Here is a 25,206-nt window from a genome sequence, read left to right as displayed (position 1 = left end):
TGCTCCCCAGTGTGACAGAGTTTGATTCAGGTGTGACTTCTCTACACATGCCTCCACCATCCCATTTTATGTGAATCTATATTTGGTACTAGAGTTCTTAGGTGTATGTCCAAGAGATTTAAATCTTTGGGCTGCCCATGTACCAGCTAGGCCCTGAGCCTCTGCAGAGTTTCAACACTTACTCTCCAGTTTATTGGACTCAACCAGGACAACTAACGAGAAGTTGAGGATGAATAACCACCATGCCAAGGAAATGAGAGAGTCTACAGTTGTAACCAAGAGAGTCCCATCCATCAATAGGCAAGATGGCGGCAGAGTAAGGGGTTCCTAAAGTCAGCTTCTGCTACAGGGCAGTTAGTAAACACCCAGAGCTATCTGGAGCTAGCTGAACCACCTATCTGGGGCTTCCAGAAGACCAGAAGAGCATTCTGCAACATCCTGGAAAGAATGGAAAGAGGAGACTGCCCATCTGCAGAGAAGACTCATAAATAGAGACCTCAATGCCAAGGAGGGCAGAGCCCATCCTCTACTGGAGGCTCAAGCCATCTTGGGAGCTGTTCTGGGACTGGAACTGAAAGCTCCATTTCCCAAAAACAGGGTAAGAAGAGACAGTTTTTCACCAACTTCAGCTACTTATGAGTAAATTCAGCAGGCTCAAGTATAATCCTGAGAAAGCTAAAGTTTGAATCTGTCCAAGTCAGAAAGAGGCCAGTAACCACCATCTTAACTCCATGACTGGCATCAGGAGAAGCAGGGCAGAATGAAAATCACAGTGCTGGTAGGGACTGGCTTCTTTACATCTAGATCAGTTTGCAGCTCTAGCATAAGACCAAACCCCACCTGGAAGCCAGGGGGACCTGTGCCAGACTCTCCAGGAAATTACTGGCCAAGCCACAGTGGCCAGTGATCATCCTACTTTGGCACCACAAACTGTTCCAGGAGCTATCCTGTGGCTTGAATTTGAAGCTCCATTTCCCTAAAACAGGGGAGGAGGAGATGGTTGGACACTGATTTCAGCTACTGATTGGCAGATTTGACTGGCTAACGTATAACCCTAAGAATAGATAAAGTTTGAACTTGTCCAGGTCAGAAAGACGCTGATACTTGCCATTTTGACTCCGACCCCAGCATGAGGGAAAGCTGGGCTGGTGGAAAATCACAGTGAGGGTAGGAACTAGTTTCTTTCACCCAGATCAGCCTACAGCCCTAGCCTAGGCATCAGCCCCACCCCTAGCAGGGAGAAGGCTTGCAGGCCCTGTACCAGCCTATGCAGGAAACTGCAGGTACATTTGATTGGCACAGACTGAATAATCAGAAATCTATCAGGGCAACTGCAGTCATCTTGGACCCACACTGCTTAGATTGCTGCCCACAGCTGCAGCTTCATCACCACCCCAGGCAGGGGAGAAAAGGACAAGAAGGACATCAGTCTCTCTGGGCAACTAGAGTATAGGCCTAAACAACTTGAATTATTCCACACAGCTGTGACTCCATCCCTACCCCTGGAAAAGGAGAAAATTGGGAGAAGCTTCATCAGTCCCTGGGGTAATGAGGGCAGCCTGAGCCTCCACAGCTTATAACACCAACTACATCCTTGGTTTCTACTGCACAATCAGCAAGGGAGAAAGGGCAAGAAGCCCTAAACTAAAGAGAAAAACTGCACCCAGAATAATTACTCTAGTAAGCCAAGTGCCAGGACATCAACAAAAAAAATTACATCCACACCAAGAAAAAGGAAGCTATGGCACAGTTAAAGGAATAAGTTAAGCCTCCAGATGACATAAAGGAGTTGAGACAACTAATCATAGATGTTCAAATAAATCTCCTTAATAAATTCAATGAGATGGCAAAAGCGATTAAGGATATTAAGAAGACATTGGGTGAGCACAAAGAAGAATTTAAAAGCATACATAGAAAAATAGCAGATCTTATGGGAATGAAAGGCACAATAAATGAAATTTTAAAAACACTGGAATCATATAACAGCATATTTGAAGAGGCAGAAGAAAGCATTGGTGAGCTTGAAGAAATGGCCTCTGAAAGTGAACATACAAAAGAACAGATGAAGAATAGAATGGAAAAAATTGAAAAAGTTTTCAGGGAACTAAATAACAGCAAAAGATGTGCAAACAAACATGTCATGGGTGTCCCGGAAGGAGAAGAGAAGAGAAAAGAGGAAGAAGGAATATTTGAAGAAATACTGGTAGAAAATTTCCCAACCCTAATGAAGGACATAGATATCCACATCCAAGAAGCACAATGTACTCCCATCCAAAAAACTCCAAATAGACCAACTCTGAGACACATAGTCTAATGCCAAAGACAGAGAGAATGCTGAGAATAGCATAAGAAAGCAATGCATATCATATAAGGGATACCCAATAAGATTAAGTGCCAATTTCTCACCAGAAACCATGAATGCAAGAAGACAGTGATATATTTAAGATACTACAGGACAAATATTTCCAGCCAAGAATCTTATATCCAGCAAGACTGTCTTTCAAAAATGAGGGTGAGTTTAGAATATTCACAGATAAAAAGAAATTGAGAGAATTTCTAATCAAGAGACCAGATTTTTAGGGAATTCTAAAGGGTGTGCTAGAGCCTGAAAAGAAAAGACAGGAGAGAGAGGGGCCTAGAAGAGAGTCTAGAAATGAAGATTATATCAATAAAAGTAACCAAAAGTGTCAAAATAGTGGTGAAAACAAAATACGACAGATAAAACACAAATAGGAATAAACTTAACCAAAGATGTAAAGCACTTGTATTTAGAAAACTGCAAATCAGTGTTAAAAGAAATAAAAAAGTCTGAAATAACTGAAAGAACATTCCATGCTCATGGATTGGAAGACTAAATATCATTAAGATGTCAATTCTCTTCAAATTGATATACAGACTCAATGCAATCCCAATAAAAATTCTGCCAGCATTATTTTAAGCTGAAAACATGATTATCAAATTTATTTGAAAGGATAAGTGGTCCTGAACAGCCAGAAACATCTAAAAAAGGAAAAGCAAACTCTCCTTTCTGGACTTTAAATTATATTACCTAGCTATGGTGGTAAAAACAGAATGGTACTGGCATAAAGACAGACACATAGACCAATGGAATCAAACTGATGGTTCAGAAACAGACCCTCGCATGTATGATCAAGTGATTTTTGACTAGCCTGTCCAAAACAGCTTGGGCAGAACAGTCAATTCAACAAATGGTGTTGAAAGAACTGGACGTCCATAGCCAAAATAAGGAAAGAGGACCCCTATCTCACACCTTATCCAAAATTACCTCAAAATGAATAAAAAAACCTAAAAATAAAAGCAGTAATCATAAAGCTTCTAGAATAAATTATAGGAAAATAGCTTCAAGACCTGGTGGTAGTTGGTGGATTCTTAAAGGAGAAATGAGAAGGACTGAGATCTACCACTGATGTTTAATGTATGTAGAGTTTTAATTACCTTTACTCTAAAAGTGAATGGCAACACATAGTAACAGCTAGTTTATAAATGGGGATGTGGCTAAAAATGGTAGTCTAGGGATGTAAATGCCAGTTAACAGAATGCTAGAGAATATTCTAGGAAAAGAATAACATGGTAAACCAAGAGGTGAATGAGAATTGTGGTTGATGGTATAGATGCAAGGGTGTCCTTTGTTAGCTAGAGCAAATGTACATCACTATTGCACGGTGGTGGGAATATGGAGAAGCATGGGAAAGATACAACTGGAGTGACCTATAGACTATGGTTAGCAGTAATAATATTCTTGCATCTATGCCAAAGATGTACTGTGTTGATAATGGGGCAATATGGAAAATGTGTGCCAAGTGTATACTATGGACATGGTAACAATCAGATGATATTATCTTATCTGTAACAAATGCTCCACCATAGTGTTGTGTGTTGATAGAAAGGTGTTTGGGAATTCTGCACATGTGCATGTTTTATAAGTCTACTACTTCTGTCATTAAAATATATTTAAAAAATAACAATAGGCTGGTTTGGGGGAAAATACACCAAATATAAGAAAAGGAGTATAATTAGTAGTAAGATTTTGACAACATTCTTTCATAATTTGTAACAAACATCTCACAACAATGTAAGGTGTTGGTGGAGGGTTGATGTATGGGACCTCTATATGATACTGTGCATGTTTGCTTTGTAAGTACACAACTTTTGCTATACACTTATCATTTATGTATGTTCATATATAAATATATAAAGATAATAATAATGGGGGTTGGGGGAAAATACCTTGGTTAGTAGTAATATTTTGACAATGCTCTTTAATCATTAGTTAAAAAGGTTTAACAACAATGCAAGGTGTTAGTGGTAGGGTGAGGTGTGAAAGTCCTGTATGATGTTATATATATGTTTGTTTTGTAAGTTCACAACTATTACTGTACACTTATTGTTTATTTATGAGTGATATACTTCAATAAATCTTTTAAAAATATGGACTAGAATGGACTTACTATTGTACTATGGACTTATGATTATAGCAGTGGAAGAAATTATATCACTGATATGGAAACAGTGGCACTGGAGATGCTGAAGGCATAGAGAGGGAAAAAGAGATGTAATATGGGGGCATTTGGGGGACTTGGAATTGTTCTGAATATCTTTGCAAAGACAGATACAGAATTGAGTGGGAGAGAGTGTACAGTGTAAACAATAATCCATGCTTAGTGGCAATGCTCCAAATGTGTTCATCAATTGTAATGAATATACCATACTAATGAAGTAAGTTACTAATGTGGGGAGGCCTGGGAGGTGTTGGGATTGGGGCATATGGGAATCTCATATTTTTTTGTGTAACATTTTGTGTAATCTAAGTATCTTTAAAAATATTTTTTAATGTATTGAAAAATAAATACGTTAAAAATAAAAAATTACATGTCTTTAAATTTCAAATATATGTTTTATCATATTGTGATTAATTTCTAATTGAATTGTACGATGCCAGAGCACAATCAGTACTATAATGACTGACATTAATGTAGTACATGGTAAATATTCATAAATGTTAACATGCATGCTTGAAAAGAATGTATGTTCTCTAATTTTGGATTCAAGTTCTGTACATGTTCATTGTATATATCTTACTCGTGTTTAATTTCTATACTCTTAAATAAATGTCTGATCTATTAACAAAATTAATGTTTTGAAGTAGCCTACTATCATGTTGAAAATCTCAATTCCTCCTTGAAACTGTCAACAATTGATGCATTTTCTTAAATTTTTACTGCAGTAAATGATATAAAGCACAGAATTTCCCATTTAACCCACATTAAATATACAATTCAGTAGTATTAACTATATTCACTATACTGTGCTACCATCACCAACAACCATTACCCCTCCTTTTTCATCATGTCATGCAGAAACTACTTACCTATTAAGCTTTAACTCCCTCTTCTCACACCACCTCCCCCCAGCTCTGCCCTCCACACCTGGTAATCTATAAACTACCATCTGTCTCTGTTAAGTTTCCTTCTTTTGGATATTTCATATAAACAAGATCATACAATATTTGTCTTTTTGTGTCTGGCTTATCTAACTAAACATTATGCCTTCGAAGTCCACCCATGTTGCAGAACACAGTAAAACATCATTCCCTTTTACAGCTAAATATGCCAGTGTATTTATATACTACATTTTGTTAATCACTCATCCATTGATGGACATTTGGGTTGCTTTCCTCCTTTTGGCTTTTGTAAATAACAATGTACACTAAAACATTAGTGTACAAATATCTGTTTAAGTCCCTGCTTTCCATTCTTCTCAGAATATACCTAGAAGTGGAATTTCTAAGTCATATAGAATTCTATTTTTGATTTTCAAAAAACAACCAAATTGATTTCCACACTGGCTGCACCATTCTACATTGCCACCAGCAAAGTATAAGTGTTTTTCTGTCTCTGAATCCTCACCATTTACTATACCTGTTTTTATAACAGCCATCCCAGTAGATGTGCAGTGGTATATCATTGTGATGTTGATTTGCATTACCCTGATGACCAGTGATGTCAAGGCATTTATATAACATTTACATATCTTCTTTAGAAAAATGTCTATTTAAGTCCTTTACCCAAATTTAATTGGGCTGTCTTTTTGTGATTGAGTTGTAGGAATTCTTTACATTTTCTCTATACCAAACACTTAACAACTATATGGATCACAATGATTTTCTCCCATTCTGTAAGTTATCTTTTCACTTTAAAAGTGTCTTTTGATATGCAAAACTTTTCATTTTAATGGAGACCATTTTATCTATTTTTCCTTTTGTTGCTCCTGCTTTTGGTGTCTTATCTAAGAAATGAATACCATATCTATGATTATGAATGCCCACCCACCCTGTTTTCTTCTAGGACTTCTAGGATATTAGTTCTTTTGTTCAGGTACACAATTCAATTAGAGTTAATTTTTTTTATATGGTGTGAGGAAGGGTCTGAATTCTCTCATTTGCATATGGATATCCACTTTTCCAATACCATTTGTTGAAGAGACCATTTTTTTCCCAATTAATTTTGTTGTCACTCTTGCCAAAAGGTTTATTTCTGAACTCTCACTTCTAATCCTAAGAAATATCTTAATGCCAGTACCATGCTGTTTTGATTACTGTAGCTCAGTTGTAAGTTTTTAAATTGGGAAGTGTGGAGATTTCCAACTTTGTTTCCTCTTTGCAATACAGATTTAGCTAAATCATGTAATCATGAGATTACATATGATTTTACAGACTGGCTTTTCAATTACTGTAAAATAAATAAAAATAAAAGGCTGCAGGGATTTTGTTAGGTACTGTGTTGAATCTGTGGATAGTTTTGGGTAATACTGACATCTTAATAAGATTATGTCTGCCTATCCATAAACACAGGATGTCTTAGCAATTATTTAGAACTTTCATTTCTTATAGAAATACTTTGTAGTTTACAGTGTACAAGTCCTTCATTTCCTCAGTTAAATGTATTCCTAAGTGATGTATCCTTTTATGAGCTATTGTGAATGGGAGTCTTTTTTTATTTCCAATTTCAAATATTTTTTGGTGATATATAGAAACAAATGATTTGGAGTTGTTGATATTGTAGCCTGAAACTTTGCTGAATTTATCATTTCCAGTAGACTAATTGTGGATTCTTTGGAATCTCCTATATATAGGATCCTGTCATCTTCAAATAGAGATGGTTTTACTTCCTTGGTTCTGACTTGGGTCTTTTTACCTCTTTTTCTTGCCTAGTTATTCTGGCAAGGACTACAAGTACAGTGGTGAAAGCAAGCAGGCATTCTTGTACTGTTCCTGTTCTCAAGTGGAAGGCATTCAGTCTTTCAACACTGAGTATACAGGTAGCTGAGAGATATGTCCTTAATCAAGTTGAGGAAGTTCCTTCTATTCCTGTTTTTCTAAGTGTTTTAATCATGAAAGGATGTTGGATTTTGTCAAAAGCCTTGTCTGTATCACTTGAGATGACCATGTCAATATATTACTCCATTCTATTAATGGGATTATTACATTGGTTGATTTTCTTATGCTAAACCATCCTTGCATTCCTACATCCCACTTGGTCATGATTGTATAATTATTTTAATATACTATTGGATTGGATTTGCTAGTATTTTATTGAGGATTTTTGCATCTATGTTCATAAAGGAAATTGGTCTATAGTTTCCTTTTCTTGTGATGTCATTATCTGGCTTTGATATTAGGGTAACATTTGCTTCATAAAATGAGTTAGGAATAGTTCCATTCTCTTCAATTTTTTGGAAAAGCTTGAGGACTGATGCTTATTCTTCTTTGAATATTTGGTAAAATTTATCAATGAAGCTATGTGGTCCTGGGTTTTACTTTGTTGGGATGCTTTTGATTACTGATTCAATCTCTTTAATTGTTATAGGTATGTTGCAATATTCTATATTTACATGAGTCAGTTTAGATAAGATGTGTGTTTCTAGGAATTTGCCCATTTCCTCTCAATTATTGAATATGTTGGCATACAGTTTTCAGAGTATTCTTATAATCCATTTCATTTCTGTAAAGTCAATTTTAATGTCTCTCCTTTCATTCTGCATTTTAGTATTTGCATCCTTTCTCTTTTTTCCTTGCTAGTCTTGTTAAGGTTTGTCAATTTTATTGATCTTTTCGGGGAAGCAACATTTTTAAATTTTTTAAAAGAAGCTTTAGATTACATAAATGTTACATAAAAAATATAGAGAATTCACATATGCACCACTTCCTCCCCCTTCCATACTTTCCCACATTAACACTATCTTCCACTAGCACGGTACATTTGTTTCAATTGCTGAACAAATATTGAAGTATTGCTACCAACCTTGTACTAAACCTTGTAGTTTAGGGTTTACACTCTGCCCCACACAATTTTATATGTTCTGACAAAATGTATAATGCCTGTATCTGTCATTGCAATGTCATGTAGGACAATTTCAATGTCCTGAAAATGTTCCCATGTTACACCTATTCTTCCCTCTCACTCCCCTCAGAACCTCTAGTGGCCACTGCATCTACATCAATGATAAAAGTTCGTCCATTGCTAGAATAATAGTAAATCTATAACAGAATTATAACAAGTCTATATAGTCCCTTGTTTATTCCCCTATTTTGAGGATTTAGGATGGTAATGCACACTCTGCTTAAAATTGAGAGGGGGCTTACATTCCATGGGGTAGAGGGATGGAATTATCTTGCTTGCAGTTGCAGACATTGTCTCTTCCTTGGGATGGGTGTTGTCCATCATCATCTCCTTGTTAATTGTCCTGGGTGAGTCCAATGAACTGGAGAGTAGGTGTTGCAAGTCTGCTGAGATTCAGGGCTCAACTGGTACATGAACAGATCAAAGATTTAAGTCTCTGGGACATATATTTAACAAGTATAATGCTAATTACAGGTTCAAATAAAAGAGGCAGAAGAGCCATGTGTAGGGAAACTACAAATGGTCTAACTCTGTTACACTGGGGAGCATAAATTCCAAAGTAAGGCCCACTGACTGCCTGTCTGCCCTGCTTATAGTGTTTGGCTGTCTCTAGAGCCTTCAGGAGCCCTAAAGTTTGAGGCACTGTTTACTGTAGCAGTCAATGAGATCCTGCTGAGACATGCATAAGAGTAACCTCTGGAATGACCTCCGACTCACTTTGAAATTTCTTAGCCATAAAAATTCATTTGTATTTAATATTTTCCCCTTTTGGTCAAGGTCTTTTTCCAGATACATTGCTGGCTGGTACTTCCTAATAATCCCTCAGTGCCAGGGAGGTTTATCCTAGAAGTCATGTCCCACACCAGAGGGAAGGTAGTATATTTATATGCTGAGTTTGGCTTAGAGAGAGCAACAAGGAGGCTTTCAGGAGATAACTCTTAGGCAATATATAATACTAGGTTAAGTTTCAATTTCACAAGAAAGGTTCATAAATACAATCATCAATATCAAGGGCCTGGTGTAATGATCTGTCTTCCTTCACTAGGCACTGCCCATTTACTTGGGGGATTCTTGCCACTCTAATAGAGAATGTAGCAGTATTCCCCAGGATGGGAATTCAATATTCTTTTGTTTATTGTGCAGTTTTCCACCCACCAAAACAACACTTCAGGAACACTGGAGCATATTCATATGCCTTAGAGGCATGCCCCAGGTGTACCCCTCCACATACACTGTCCCATCACCAACACCCCATACCTATGATCCTCCTCTGCCACAGTTGTGATCCAAAACCTTTCTAAAAATGAAGCCAAAAAATGATAATATTAATAAAATAACAAATTTTAAAATAACAACAAAAAATATTAAAAATTTGAAATGAAAAATTTTTATACATTGTCTTTCATGTAAGATCTATTATGTTGTATATATAGAGACAATTTCTTCCCTATGTTCCCCCACTGTCTTTTTTTTTTTCTCATTTTATTTTCAAAGAAGCTTTAGGTTACAGAAAAGTCACATGGAAAATATAGGAGATGCCCATATACCTAATGCCCTCCCCCTTTTCCACTCTTCCCTATTAATGACATTCTACATGTGTATGGTACATTTTTAACAATTGATGTACAAATATTGAAGCATTGCTACTAACCATGGTCAATGGTTTACATTATGGTTTACATTTTCCACCATACACTTTTATAAGTTTTGATGAAATTTTGAAAGGCCTGTATTTGTTACTGCAAGATCATGTAGAACAATTCTAATGTCCTAAAAAATGCCCTATGTTCCATCTCTCCCCCTGTTATCAGAACTTATGGCAACCACTAAGTTTCAATTTTTAAAATTTATTTATTTATTTCACCACCATCACAAATTATGCAGTCGAATTTCCAGCATTTCGGAAAATGACAGGAGTCAGCACATATGGAGTACAATGGATAAGCTTTGCCCTGAGAAAACCCCCTTCACGATCATGTTATCTCCCCTGCCAGGTAAGTATTACTAAGTTTCAATTTTAGAAAAATAAGATTTATAGTTACTTGCAATAATATTGAGGGCTGGACATATTGGTCTGTTTTCTTTTATTAGGCACAGTGCCTATGTTCTTGAGAGATTCTTTTCTTTCTAATTGAGAACATAGCAGGGCTCACCAGGATAGGAGTTTAATATTTTCTTGTGTATTGTGTGGGTCTCCACCCACTGAGATAACACACTATGACAAGATGAACACTTAAATATTCCATAAAGGCATGTCCCAGGTGTGCTCTATCCTGCATATCCCTCACACCCAACTCCCTATACTAGTAACCCTCCTCTGCCCTATTTGCCAAAAGAACATTCCCACCAATGTAGTTTTAACCACAGACTTCCAAATCCCTGCTCCTTCCTCCAAGCCTTCCCCAGTTACATGGATAGTCCAACCAAATGCCCCCACCCAATTCCCCCTCACAGACCAGCACCACTGAACCCAAGCTCATCACTGCATCACTCTCACACCCGTCCACTGCTCAACCACACCCTTCCACCTTATCATAGATTTTGTCCATATGAGCATTGACTCACCACTCTCTATGACCTGCCTCCTGTTAAGCTATCTTCCAGAATCTAGCTCTGTGAGTCTGCTCAATTTGCTTAAGTCATATCAGTGAGGTCATGTAATATTTGTCCTTCAGTGACTGGCTTACTTTATTCAACATAAGGTCTTCCAGATTCATCCATGTTATCCTGTGTGTTAAAACTGCATTTCTTATTACAGCTGAGAAATATTCCATTTATTGTATATACCATGGTTTGCCTATCCATTCATCTGTTGATGGACATGTGGATTGCTTACAATTTTAGGCAATAGTGAATAATACTGCTATAAACTTTGGCTGTGCATATATCTGTTCATGTCCCTGTGTCAATGCTTCTGTGTATCTACCCAGCAGTGGAATGGCTGGATCAGATGGCAGATCTATAGTTAGTTTTTTGAGGATCTGCAAAACTGTCTCCCATAATGGTTGTACCATTCTACATTCACACCATCAGTAGATAAGTGTTCTCTTTCCTCCACATTCTCTCCAATGCTTATAGTCCTCTGTTTTCATAATAGCCTCCTGTATAATAGGTGTAAGATGATATCTTATTGTAGTTTTGATTTATATTTACCTAATAACTAAGGATACATCTTTTCATGTACTTTTTAGCAATATGTATTTCTTCTTTGGAGAAGTATCGATTCAAATCATTTGCCTATTTTAAAAATGGGTTGTTTGCCTTTTTATTTTCAAGATTTCTGATATCAGATGACTGTATATGTGAGGATGTATATCAGAATTTTCAATTCACTTCCATTGGTCAGTACGTCTATCCTTGTGCCAATACCATGCAGTTTTGACCACTGTAGCTTTGCAGTATGTTTTGTCAGGTAGTGTGAGTTCCCCCCATTTCATTTTAGTTTGTTAATATCTTTAGCTATTTGGAGCCTCTTGTTCTTCAAAATAAACTTCATAGTTAGCTTTTCCAATTCTGCAAAAAATGCTATTGCAATTTTTATTGGGATTGTGTTAAATCTGTAAATCAATTTGGGTAGGGCAGACATCTTAATGATGTTTAGTCTTCCAATCCATGAACATGGAATATCCTTCCATTTATTTAGGTGTTCTTTGATTTCTTTAAACAATGTTGTGTAGTTTTCTGCATAGAAGTCCTTTACATCTTTAAATTTGAATAAAAAATGATTCTTTTTGTTGCTGTTGTAAATGGATTTTTTTCTTGATTTCCTCCTCAGATTGCTCATTATTGGAGTACAGAAATGCTATGGATTTTTGCACATTGATCGTATATCCTGCCACTTTACTGAACTCGTTTATTAGCTCTAGAAGCTTTGTTGTAGATTTCTCAGGGCTTTCTATGTATAAGATCATGTCATCTGAAAAAAGTGAAATTTTTACTTTTTCCTTTCCAATTTGGATGCCTTTTATGTCTTTTTATTGTCTAAGTGCTAAAGCAAGTATTTCTAACACAATTTTAAATAAGAATAGTGAAAATGAGCATCCTTGTCTTGTCCCAGTTTTTAGAGGGAAAGCCTTTAGCATTTCACCATTGAATATGATGTTAGCTGTGGGTTATGCACATGTAGCCTTTATCATATTGATGAAGTTTCCTTCTATTCCTATCTTTTGAAGTGTTTTTGTCAAGACAGAGTGTGTATTTTGTCAAATGCTTTTTCTGCATCATTAAAGATGATCATGTGATTTTTTTTTCTTTTGATCTGTTAATGTGGTATACCATTGATTAATCTTATTTTGAACCATCCTTGCATACCAGGGATGAAACTCACTTGGTCATGGTGTATAATTTGTTTGATGTGTTGTTAAATACAATTAGCACATATTTTGTTGATGATTTCAGCATCCAATTTCGTTAGAGAGATTGGTCTGTTGTTTTCTTTTCTTGTGGCGTCTTTATGTGGATTTGGTATTAGGGTGATGTTATCATCACAGAATGAGTTAGGCAATGTTCCCTCTACTTTTTTGGAAGTGTTTAAACAGGATTATGGTTAGTTTTTTCCAGAATGACTTACAGAATTCACCTGTGAAACATCTGGTCCTGGGCTCTTCTTAATTGGGAGGTTTTTGATGACTAAGACAATCTCGTTATTTGTGATTGGTCTGCTGAGTTCATCAATTTCTTCTTTCATCAATGAAGGCTGCTCATGTATTTCTAGAAATTTATCCATTTCATCTAAGCTATCCATCTTTTTGGCACACAATTTTTTAAAATATCCTCTTATGATACTCTATTTTTGTGGAATTAGTGGTGATATCCCCTTCCTCATTTCTTATTTCATGTATTCTCTCTTTTTTTCTTTGTTAGTCTTGCTAAGGGTTTGTCAATTTTAATGATTTCCTCAAAGAACCAGCTTTTTGTTTGCATTTTTTCTAGTGTTATCATTTTCAGTTTCATTTAGCTCTGCTCTAATCTTTGTTATTTCCTTCTTTATACTTGCTTTGGGATTAATTTGTTGTTCTTTTTCTCATTCCTACAGGTATGCAATTAGGTCTTTGATTTTAGCTCTTCATTCTTTTTTAAGGTAGGCATTTATGGCTATAAATTTCCCTCTCAGCACTGCTTTTGCTGCATCCCTTAGGTTTTGATATGTTGTGTTCTCATTTTCATTCACTTCCAGGTAGTTACTGATTTCTTTTGCAATTTCCTCCTTAACACACTGATTATCTAAGATTATGTTGCTTAACTTCCATATCTTTGTGCCTAATCTGGTTCTCTGGCCCTTACTGATTTCCAGCTTCATTCCATTGTGGTCAGAGAAATTATTTGTATAAATTAAATCTTTCTGAATTTTTTGAGAGTTGTTCTGTGGCCTAGCATGTGATCTGTCCTGGAGAGTGACCCATGTGTGACAAAGAGGCAATTTTTGGTTTCATTGACTCTAGATTGTTTTCCTATTTTCCATTTCATTTATATTCATTGTAAAATTTACTATCTTCTTTCCACTTACTTTAGGTTTAATTTTCTCTTCTTAGATATGAATTTCCTCTTCTAGATATGACGTTAGGTCATTGACTTGAGATAGTTCTTTTTTAATATAGGTATTCATAACTACAAATTTCCTTCTGAAAAGTGCCTTTAGTGGGTCCCATAAGTTTTGGTATGTTGTGTTCACATTTTTATTCATCACAAGACATTTTCTAATTTCCCTTGTGGTTTCCCTCTTTGACTCTTTGATTGTTAGAAAGTATCTTCTTTTAACTCCCATATATTTGTTGATATTCCAGTATTCTAATGATCTCTACTTTCATTCATTTGGGGTCAGAGAAGATGATTTGTATAACTTCAATCTTTTAAAATTTATTGAGACATGTTTTGTGACCAAACATGTGGTCTATCCTGGAGAATGACCCATGTGCACTTGAAAAGAATGTGTATTCTGCTGTTGTTGGGTGCAATGTTCTGTACATATCCGTAGGATCTAGTTCATTTATAGTATTGGTCAAGATCTTTAAAGTGCTGCAGTGGGTCTGTGAAGTCTTGGTCACTGTATTTGTGTGTTCAATTAAACTGCTGGTGTGGGTGGAACTGCAGTAAATGACTGCAGTAGGAGGTATCCAGACCAGGAATACATCTGTGAGTCAAATAAACCTGGCAGATCTGAGAATGGGGAAGAGGTCTGGACCAATAAATACATCTTGCCTCTCTTTTATCTTTTTTAGATGTTTGCTTTATTTGTTTTTCAATTCAGCATTCATTGAGTTTTTTCCATTCTTAATTGTTCCACAGAGTCCAGTGAGTTGAACCTGTTGTTTTATTTAGCTGTTTCTAAGAGGGGATGTTTACAGGCATTTCTTATACTGCCATTGTTCAATTTATACTTTTTGAAGTTGTTATTAGGTACAAATAAATTTGGAATTTATCACACATTTTAGTGTAAAATATATGAAGAGAAAGTTATATGATGACCCCTTTATCACTAATGCCTTTTGCTTTTAAGTCTATTTTATCTAATACTACTACTGTTATACCAGATTTATTTTCTTTGTATTTTTCTTGGTGTGTATTTAATCCTTTTAATATATCAAGGGAAAATGATGTCCCCTTAATGTCCCTTCTTATTAAACTACATATCTACCAATTAATTAAATGAAATGAGCTATGGGTTATAAAGTTGACCTAGTCCTGAAAATTAAAAAGCAACACTAATTGGTAAAACATCTGTAAAAACTAATTTCAGGATAACAAAATAGGACTATGGAGTTGTCAGTGAAATGGAATAGAGGAAAATAAGTCTATCAGTGCCACTACACTAACAACCATCCCTGCCCTCCTAGCTAGATATATTTTAAAGCAATTTGAGCACAACTCATTTACTTAAAAAAAGTAACACCACCTGAGTGAGAAGTCCTAGCACAATTTAAACCCAAGACATATTTCAAGTCATGCTCCAAAATCAACTTGACTCGGGAAACGGACTTGGCCCAGTGGTTGGGGCATCCGTCTACCACATGGGAGGTCCGCAGTTCAGACCCTGGGCCTCCTTGACCCATGTGGGGCTGGCCCATGTGCAGTGCTGATGCACGTGGGGAGTGCCCTGCCACGCAGGGGTGTCCCCCGCATAGGGGAGCCCCATGTGCAGGGGGTGTGCCCCATGAGGAGAGCCGCCCAGCGCGGGGGAGAGTGCAGCCTGCCCAGGAACAGGCACCGCCCATACTTCCCATGCCACTGACGACAACAGAAGCAGACAAAGAAACAAGATGCAGCAAATAGACACAGAGAACAGACAACCGGGGGAGGGGGGAAATTAAATAAATAAATCTTAAAAAATAAAATAAAATAAAATAAAATAAATAAAATAAATAAAAAAACAACAAAATCAACTTGACTATATTTATCAAAGAAGCAAACCAGTCCAGATGGTTGCTATTCAAATTGAAGGCTCACTTAGGACTCTAATATGTCTTTGATGGAATGAAATAGTGATTTGGCTAACAATGCCAGGAAGTAATACAATAAATTATCAAGATTCCAGGTCTTTTTGGAGTCTGCTCACTGAATCAAATTAGTGTCAAAAAGGTTGGACAGATTTTTCCAAGGAGCTTTTCTGCTCTGTATTATGCCAAAGATTTATAAGTACAAAGTGTAATTAGTTATAGTAGGAGATAAGAGCCTGGTTTCTAAGTCTTTTCACTATGACTGAAGAGTTGTATAATCTTGGACAGCTCTTTGGGCCTAAGTTATGTTACTTCTAAAATGAATGTTGGAATAAAAAGATATCAACTATCTTCAAAACCTACCTACAGGACTATGAGTCTAGACAATTCCTAGGGGACAGCATCATAACTGACAGTACAAGTGGCTACAACATCAAATTGCTACATGAAATATAAGAAAAGAAAATTCTGGTAAAGCAAGATTTTCCAAAGATAACCTAAAAAACATCCAGGAATATTCTAAGACACTCTTTTATAAAAGGAAACTTTAAAAGATATAAAAATTCATCCAGGATAGGTCATAAAATTTAGGCCATAAAATTTAGGGAAAAAAAAAGAATACATACATAAATAATGGACTCGGTTCTAGAAGGGAGAGAATAAGGTTATATAAAGAATCTACTTGGGACATTCTATGACATTGCTTACTTTCAAATGATCTCTCTACAAGTAGAAAATCATAGTAATCAAAGAAAAAGTATTATTCATAGGCTGATAGCTAAAAATCTGTCCTAAGAGTAAGAGATTCCTATCCAGAAATGTGACTTTAAATATAACAGAGGACTGAACAGTTTCCTACATGAGAGAAGAGCCAAACTGCCATGTCACTTTTCAAAGCTGCATTACTGCCAGGCAGGCATGGGGATACTGAATGAATTGAGAAGTTGGGGGAAGCAGTGTTTGCTCTTGGTACTGACTTTTCTCTCTAATAATGAAGGAACGTATAGGAAGTGAGTATGAGGACAGCATCATCATAGAAGTCTCAATGCTTCAGTGCATTAGATAAAGGAAAAAAATACAAGGCACCCACAAGATGAGAATGCATTTCCTCTTTTGTGTTCTGTAATATTGGCAGTATCTCCACAAGGCAGGTAATATGTTAAAGCAAGGCTTATTACCACCAATTTTTCACATTCCTCTACTCTTCTGCTTTGAAGACATCGTATCACACTGTCTTCATTAATTAAAAGGCCATCCACACTATATCTACGCATGCCTCCTACTTCATGTGAAACTTATCATGTATCTCTATTAGTAGCACAAAATAAGATCAATACTAAAATACGTAAATTCAGGGTAGAATTGAAAGAGTTTTTCTTCACGTTTTTGTTTTCTTTACAGTTGTAAAACATTTCCATTCCTTCAAATTCCTAATTGGGTCATCTTCAACATCAGAGTGACACAGAATGGGAAAGCTAATGTGGTGAGGAGAGGACGGGGTCAGTGATTTAGGTAATAGGCACAGTCAATGAGCACAGGTCCCTCTTCTTGAGTTTTACCTCCCGAGTCATTAAGCTATGTGTTTCCTGACTTGATGCAGGCCAAGTCTCCAGGGAATTCAGGTCTTCCTAAACAGGGTCATCTCCCTCAGGAGCCTTTCCTGAACAAAGAGAAGACAAGACATGATCAAATGGGAAAAAACACACAGATGGAAAGATTAAGCCTAAATGAGAAAGTCATGCTACTCAGGGAAATTGTTTTAATCTACCCCTCTATTCTAGAATCATATCATCTTTATCTCCTATATTAATTTCTTTTCCCCCTGCTTTGACAAAATCAAATAGCAAAGATAATCTTTCCTCCAGGATGAGCCTCAGGAGTTTTATTTTTAAGTAGTTCTTTTGTTCCTAAAGGCCATATTATTTAAGAAAGTACTTTTCAGGTAAATCGTAGATATATACAACCTTGTAAACCTATACATTAGGATCTAAAGAACACAAATCTTTTGTGTTTCAGAGTCTACTTTTTGGATCAAGAATACTGTGCTCCATAAGTCTCACTTAAACATTTGTATTACCAATAATATATAAATTAGTAAATTCTTAATCTTTAGAGAAAGTTGTTTAAAGCTTTATTAAAGATCATAATATCATTACAATGAGACTTGATTGCTGGGTTTATTATAGGATTGTTACTACTTATTTTGTTAATTTCACTGTATGGACTCTTTCTGATAAGAGGCCAAGCGAGATAGTTTTCTCTGATTTCAGAATTCAGTTCTCAGAATATATTATGGCAGCCTTAAATACTATGATTTAGAAATTTTGTGATAAAGTAAAAATCAAGAATGACAACATCAACAATAAAAAAGTAGACAAGCACATTGGAAACTAAAAAGAGCATTCATTAATTTGTGTTAAAAAAAAAGAAATTATAAACTATTATAACACCTGAATTAAAATTTAAATATATAATACTAAGAAATATCAATGAAAGGACAACATACCAAAATAAAGGTGAAGGAACTAAAGCAGTGTATAAAGGAGAACAGTGTAACTTTAAGTGTGTTGCTAAAAAAGACAGAAAAAATGAATAAAAATGAATTCTGTATTTAATGATAAAGACCAAGCAAAGAATAAATAAGTAAATCCAAAGAAAGCAGAAAGGAAAAAATAATAAAGAATAGAATATAACAAATAGAAAACAAGCTAAAAGAAAAAAACTAGCAAAACAACAAAGAATAGTTCTTTACAAACAACTTTAAAAATACACAAAACTTTGTCACTACTAACCAATGGAGAGAAAAAACACAATTAAAAGTAGGAATAAAAAATGGCACAGGAACAGATGGTATGATCATTTTTTAAAATAATAAGCAAATATTATGAACAACTTTATGAAAAAGTTGATGAAATGGACATTTTATAGAGAATTATAAATCATAAAAATTTACTCTAGAGTTTCAAAAGGACAAAAAATAATAAGCATTTAAAAAGTTGGCACAATAATAAAAAGCTCACTCCTTAGGGAGAAAAAGCCACCTGGCCCCCAACAGGTATCCAGAAGAGGCTTTATCAAACTTTTAATGAACAAAAATACCTTTCTTCTATAAATACTTTCTGAAAATTTTTAGAGTTAATTTATATTAAAAGTTAGTATAATTCTAACACAAAAATTAAAAAGGTAAAATTATTAGCCAAATAAGGAAAAGTTTTAGCCACGTTCAGTTATGAACAATAATATAAAAGTCCTGAATAATTTATTACTAAATGAAGCAGTAGAAAAAAATGCATCTAGACTAAACCTTGTCACAAGAAATCATTTGAAAAATTCAATAGCCATTCGAGCTAGAAATAGAAGAGAACTTCTTTGACTTACAATGAAGGTTTATCTATCCAAAATGTTGAGCCAACATGAAAATTAATGATAAAACTTTAGACATTATTATTTTAAAGAAAAGGCAAGGGTTCCTATCACCACCCTTTCTTAATATTGCTAATATAGAGGGTTCAGGCAAAGTGAAATAAGTAAAACAAACAAACAAACAAACAGGCCCATAAGGAATGGAAATGAAGCAAGTAAGCTTATTTGCAAACACTTTAATTGTCTTCATAGAAAATTAAAGAGACTGTACAGTAAAACTACTAGAAAAAATAAGAAAGTTTGACAGAAGAACTGATATAAGATAAATAAATTAGGAGCATTCCATAATAACCAGATACAGCTATAAAAGAAAATATGATTCCCAATAGAAACAAATAGTATAAGGTAACTAGAAATAAATTTAACCAAAATTATATAGTGACAATTGCAACATTTTATTGAAGAGCACAAAAGATAGATTACATAGAAAGGGTCTAATCATGTAGGAGAAAACTCAACATCATAATAAAGGCAACTATCCCCCAAATGGATCCATAGATGCAATGCAATTCCAATCAAAGTTCATGTAGAATTTGCACACATGTACACATGGGTGTGAGTATGTAGACAAACTGACTCTAAAGTTTATGCTATAGAATACAAGGTCTAAGAACATCAAAGACAACTTTGGAAAAGGAGAAAGTACTGGAGAAATTTGCCCTACTACTACCAGATACTGAAACCACTGCATAATAACCAACTTTTAAAGTAACCCCTCCCTTACCAGCTTGCAGAAGTTTGTTTCCCTTTTCGTAGAACTCGCACTTCCTTATGAAGTTACCTATACCTAATTTTAATAGTAAAAATCACAACCATTCAACATGCTAAGCTGCCATTTTTAAAAGTGCAATGCATTAACTAGCATAACTTGTAGCAGCACAGGCTCCACTTAATCCTGCCCCATGACCCATGTCATCTTATCTAATCCTGTATTACTTCCCTAGACCAACCCTCTCCAAACCATTTAAGAATCTCAAACCTCTTCAGCTCGGGGAGACAGATTTGAGCTTGTCTCCTGTCTCCTTGCTATGGTGCTTTGCAAAAAACCCTCTTCTTGAAATCCAAGTATCAGGTCATTGATTTCTGTGGGCTTTGGGCACTAAGCCCATTCAGGTGGTATAATCTGGTGATCCCAGTCTTAAATATCTTTACTGGAGGCCCTGTGGCTCCTGTGGGACAGAGATGCCCAGTCACTGATCCTGCACGGCCACCTATCCCAGTTACTTTACAGGCTCGATGGACAGTACTCTCTTGTACTCCTGCCAGTGTCACTGGCCCTGTTGTGCAGTTCCATTTCGAGGGGAGTTACAGATACAGGTACAGTCATCTTCTGGTGAGTAACTTCATTGTAGTGCCTACTCTTTGGTGAAACCAATTAATTCATTTTGGTTTTCTGGTTATTGGCTGTTAATCAAAATTGTGGTTCAAGTTCCACATTAGCTCTGCTCTGGTTGCTGGGTACAGGTCCCAGGCTTGTGAGAGGTAGCCACTGAAGTACTCACAATACAATTTTCATATTCTGGTTCTGCTTTCTGGTATTTCTGATTTAATCAGTTTAATTCTGTGTACACCTTAATTTAGCATGCTGAAAAATATAATCATGAGAAATGTTAGCAGTACTGATGACTATAGTCCTTTGGAATTTGTTTGAGATCATTGGTCTATGTTCAGTTATGAACCAATGAAAAAGAAAAAGATGAAATTCTTTTGTAATACTCCCTGGCCTCAATACAAATTTGAATCTAGAGAAAAATGGTCAGAAAATGTATTTCTTAAGTTTAGACTGTAAAAGAGAAGAGAACTAAAAATAAATCCCAAAAGCTCATGTCTTTGTATCAGAATGAGAATTTACAGAAAAAGGTACAAAATTATAATTTAAGCTAACAAGTTTTATATCTCTGCATTTCTGTGTTTCTGTATCTGACTCATGGCTAAATATTTTAACTGGCAGTGGATTTGGCCCAGTGGTTAGGACATCTGTCTACCACATGGGAGGTCCGTGGTTCAAACCCCAGGCCTCCTTGACCCATGTGGAGCCAGCCCATGCGCAGTGCTGATGCACGCAAGGAGTGCTCTGCCACGCAGGGGTGTCCCCACGTAGGGGAGCCCCATGTGCAAGGAGTGCACCCCATAAGGAGAGCCGCCCAGTGCAAAAGAAAGTGCAGCCTGCCCAGGAATGGTGCTTCCCACACAGAGAGTTGACATAGCAAGATGATGCAGCAAAAAGAAACAGATTCCTGTGTCACTGACAACAACAGAAGTGGACAAAGAAGAACACGCAGCAAATGGACACAGAGAAAAGACAACTGGGGTGGGGAGAGAAATAAATAAATAAATCTTTAAAAAAAAAAGATTTTAACTGATGCTACATGGTTTTTTATTTGCGTCTGTCTGTTTGATGCACATTTTCCTACCTCCAAATGGTAATATCAAATTAAGAATAAAAAAATTCTTAGGAGACCTCCATTCAAATTGCTTAAAAATAAATGTGTGCTAATATACATATATGTGTTTACATATATACATATGAAAATATTAAAAATACACACAGATGTATATGTAAATTGGTACCCTGGATTTCCAGGAATTAGGGACATCAAACTTATATCCTTCAGACTCTTCCTGTCTTCCTTGTCTATGTTCTGGCTTACTCAACCTCCCCTTCTATAGCGATAAGATTCATCAAACCCTACTGAAGACTCAAAGGGTATTACAAATAATTCAGTCTTATTTCAGACTTAGGAGCCTGGATATCTTTACCATTTAATTTAAGGACTGCGGGTGAAGGTCATACAGAAATCTAGATGTACAAAATTATTTGAAGAAGTGACAAAAAAGAATGGAAAGAAGCTGGCTACTTTTATAAGCCTGACATTAAATCATAGCTTTAAACCAGTCCTCCCTAATTGCCTCCAGAAAACTATTTCAGAAATTATTCATAATGTATCTCACTGGAATACTAATAAAATGGCAAAGTGAGGAAAGTAATATTTTTGAAAACCGTAACTAAAATAGCTATGTCCTCTGTACTACCATGTTAATTGCAATACAAACATAAAATTTTATTCTACTTGGGTATATTCTCCCTAAATTTATACAGATTTACTGATAAAATAAGCCTGCATTATGGCTATTAGATCTTAAAATTATGAAAAAAGTTAATTTCTGTTTAATGTAACTGAATTATTTTTAAAAACTTTATTTCAAATATAATTATTTTTGTAGGATGTTTGAAGACAGTTTCAAAGATCTTTTTAGTAACTTAAGGTGGCAGGTATGTAAAGTATGCAGGATGTTCTTTGTTAAAGAAAAAAGACAGATTTTTCCCAAAATAAAATTACTGTTTTTCACAGAATGGGAAGCAAGAATGTGTAAGAAAAAGCCTGAATGGATATAGAAAGTTGTGGAGGGTTCATAGAAATGAATTTTATTTGTTGTGGTCAGTGCTGAATAATATTTGATAAGGTTATTTCTATTTGTTTTGTTTGTTTGTTTTAATGCCATCTAAGTATTCTGCTTATAAGACAAAGATTCTATGTCATATTAGAATAACATCCTCGTTAATGTTTATGTTGACCTTACCATCCTTTATTGTTTTAGAAGACAAGTCTTCTATTATTTAAAGGAATTAAGACTTTTTCTTATAATCATATTAAGTCTTATTTCATTATTTTATTGTCACTTTGGTTAAATAGGGAAATAAATATTGTTTTACGGGGACCATTTTCCTGTTTAACATAATGTTTAAACCTGACAACTTTTGTATTTTGTCTTCACAAAACCAAACCCTAAAAGCTATCTTTTATTTCAAACAGTTGCAAAGGATTTATTCTTTCATCATGTAAAAATATGGTGCTAAAAATCTTTGGGTTCCTCTGATATGTTAGGAATTTCATGGGAAATACAAAAATTAAAAGAGATTTTCTAACCTTCTATTGGTTGAATTTATATGGATAAAATGTACTTACAAATACTTAAAGATTGTATAAAATTCCTAGAGAACTGCCCATGTTCTCACTGAGGCAGGCTAGGAAGAGAATCAATAGATGAATCTGGAAACTGGCAGGATGCCCATGTGGCCACTGGTACCCCCAGGATGGCTGCTGGAAGACCCTTGAGAGAAACCTCATTCAGAACAAGATTTCCTCTGGAAGACAGGAGAAGACCGGGATCTTCTCCAGGAGGCCTTATCATTGGGCCCTCCCAGGGGATTGATGGGTGGGGTAATCAATCAAAACACAAACTGCTGGGACTCCTCCCCTGTCAGTAGCAAAGGGGAAGAATAATTAATGGTTTAAAAGGTAAGGGCCAAAACAAGACTCCCCTGTTCTTGCCTGGAACAGCACACAAGTAAAACCTGGGCATTTGTAATCTGTAAATCAGCCCTCTTTATCTCTTTTCAACCCCTTCCCCTATACTTGGGACCTGTAATCTGTTATTTTCTCCCATTTATCTTCCCTCCCTTCCTTAATAAATTACTGGCCTAACTAAGCTGGCTCACTCTTGAAATTCATTTTATGTAGCTTAGCCAAGAACTGAGAGAAATTCTGGCAACATCACTGACCATATTATATCCTGATACTGATCTGTAGGATATTAGTTTCACTCTGATGCTTCTTTGAAAAGGCATGTGGTTGCCTCAGGTCAGAACAACAACAAAATGGGATTTCAAAAGAGAAGCAAGGCACAAACTTCTGGGGAAGATGGCAGTGTAGGGAGCTCTAACACTCGGTCTTTCCAACAAAGCAACTATTAAACAGGCAGGAACTATCTGAAACAACTGTTCTGGGGCTCCAGAGGCCAGAACAGCATCCAGGGAAGAGAGGGAGGAAGAGACTGATAAACTACAGTAAAGAATAGTGAGTAGCTCTCTCTGCTGCAGCTGCTGACACCCATCCCCCATTCTTATGGTGGGCCAACCTGGGGTCAAGTCCCTGGCTACCTGCTGCTGGCTGAAAGGAACATAAATATCCTTTCCCCCAAAACAGGAATAGGCATGGCAGAGCACTGATCGTGGCTTTTGATTACCAAATTTGAATCATTGGGTCCCATCTTTATGCTACTGTTTTGACATGCCCTGGATAAGGGCAGCAGAAGCCATTTTGACTGCACCCTGGACAGGGGTGGAAGCAGTGGAGATTTAAAGACAAAGCACCTCCTTGAGGTAGTGGGAACAGTTTGTTAAAGGGCAGCATTTGATGGACAGGCCAGAAGGCACAGCTTTGGGAAACCACTGGGGAGAATTTTGGCAACCTTTCTGATCCCCTTCCCAGAACACATTGGAATTGGTCATTGATCCCTTTGTGGATTCCTGGCCATGTCTGGGTGGGGAAATATGGTCTTGAGAAGGTCTTTTCTGGAATGACCTTCAGGCAAGAGTTGCCTTCCAGGGAGGGGGAGCTGGAGACAACAAAAGAAGTGTAAATGTAACTACAGAGGCAAAACTGAAACAAACAGAACAGATCAAGATTCCCAGAGGGGAGCAGATAGAGCTCAAATGATTGAGTGCCTGCCTGCTTCCCATGTATGAAGTCCTGGCTTTGATTTCAGGTACCTCCTAAAAACAAATGAAAAAAACACCTCTCATTGTGGAGCAGATGTTACTCAGTGGTTGAGTGCTCATTTGCATGTATGAGGTCCCAGGTTCAAGCCCCAGTACTTCCTCAAAAAAGATTCTCAGAGAAGGAAGAGAGGAAAGGAAGAAAGGAATTTTTCTCCTGGGGGTAAAACATTCACAAAAACTGTAATATTAAAAATTGCACCACATATACAGGGAAAGAATCAGATCAGTTAAAAGTGTGCAGTAAGTTGAACCAAGTGTCAAAGAAAAGCCTTAACACAAACAACCAACAATAAAACCCTGGGCAAGATGTAGAAACTGACCTTCAAAACAAACTCAACAATATTATCATATGTCTAGACATCACAAA

General features: G+C 36.2%; 1 long non-coding RNA gene and 1 pseudogene across 1 annotated transcript in view; both read right to left on the bottom strand.

The window, feature by feature from the left end:
- Positions 1-10,236: 10,236 nt before the first annotated feature.
- Positions 10,237-10,422, bottom strand: LOC131279060 (U1 spliceosomal RNA; annotated as a pseudogene).
- A 6,918-nt stretch (positions 10,423-17,340) lies between these two features.
- Positions 17,341-25,206, bottom strand: part of LOC131279033 (uncharacterized) — a 30,335-nt gene continuing 22,469 nt past the window's right edge. The window contains exon 3 of the long non-coding RNA XR_009186376.1: positions 17,341-17,513. This is a non-coding gene — a long non-coding RNA (uncharacterized lncRNA). The remainder of the gene's footprint in view (positions 17,514-25,206) is intronic.

Source organism: Dasypus novemcinctus, chromosome 6 (genome assembly GCF_030445035.2).
Source record: "Dasypus novemcinctus isolate mDasNov1 chromosome 6, mDasNov1.1.hap2, whole genome shotgun sequence".
Taxonomy (NCBI): domain Eukaryota; kingdom Metazoa; phylum Chordata; class Mammalia; order Cingulata; family Dasypodidae; genus Dasypus; species Dasypus novemcinctus.
This window is presented reverse-complemented; position numbering and strand designations above follow the sequence as displayed.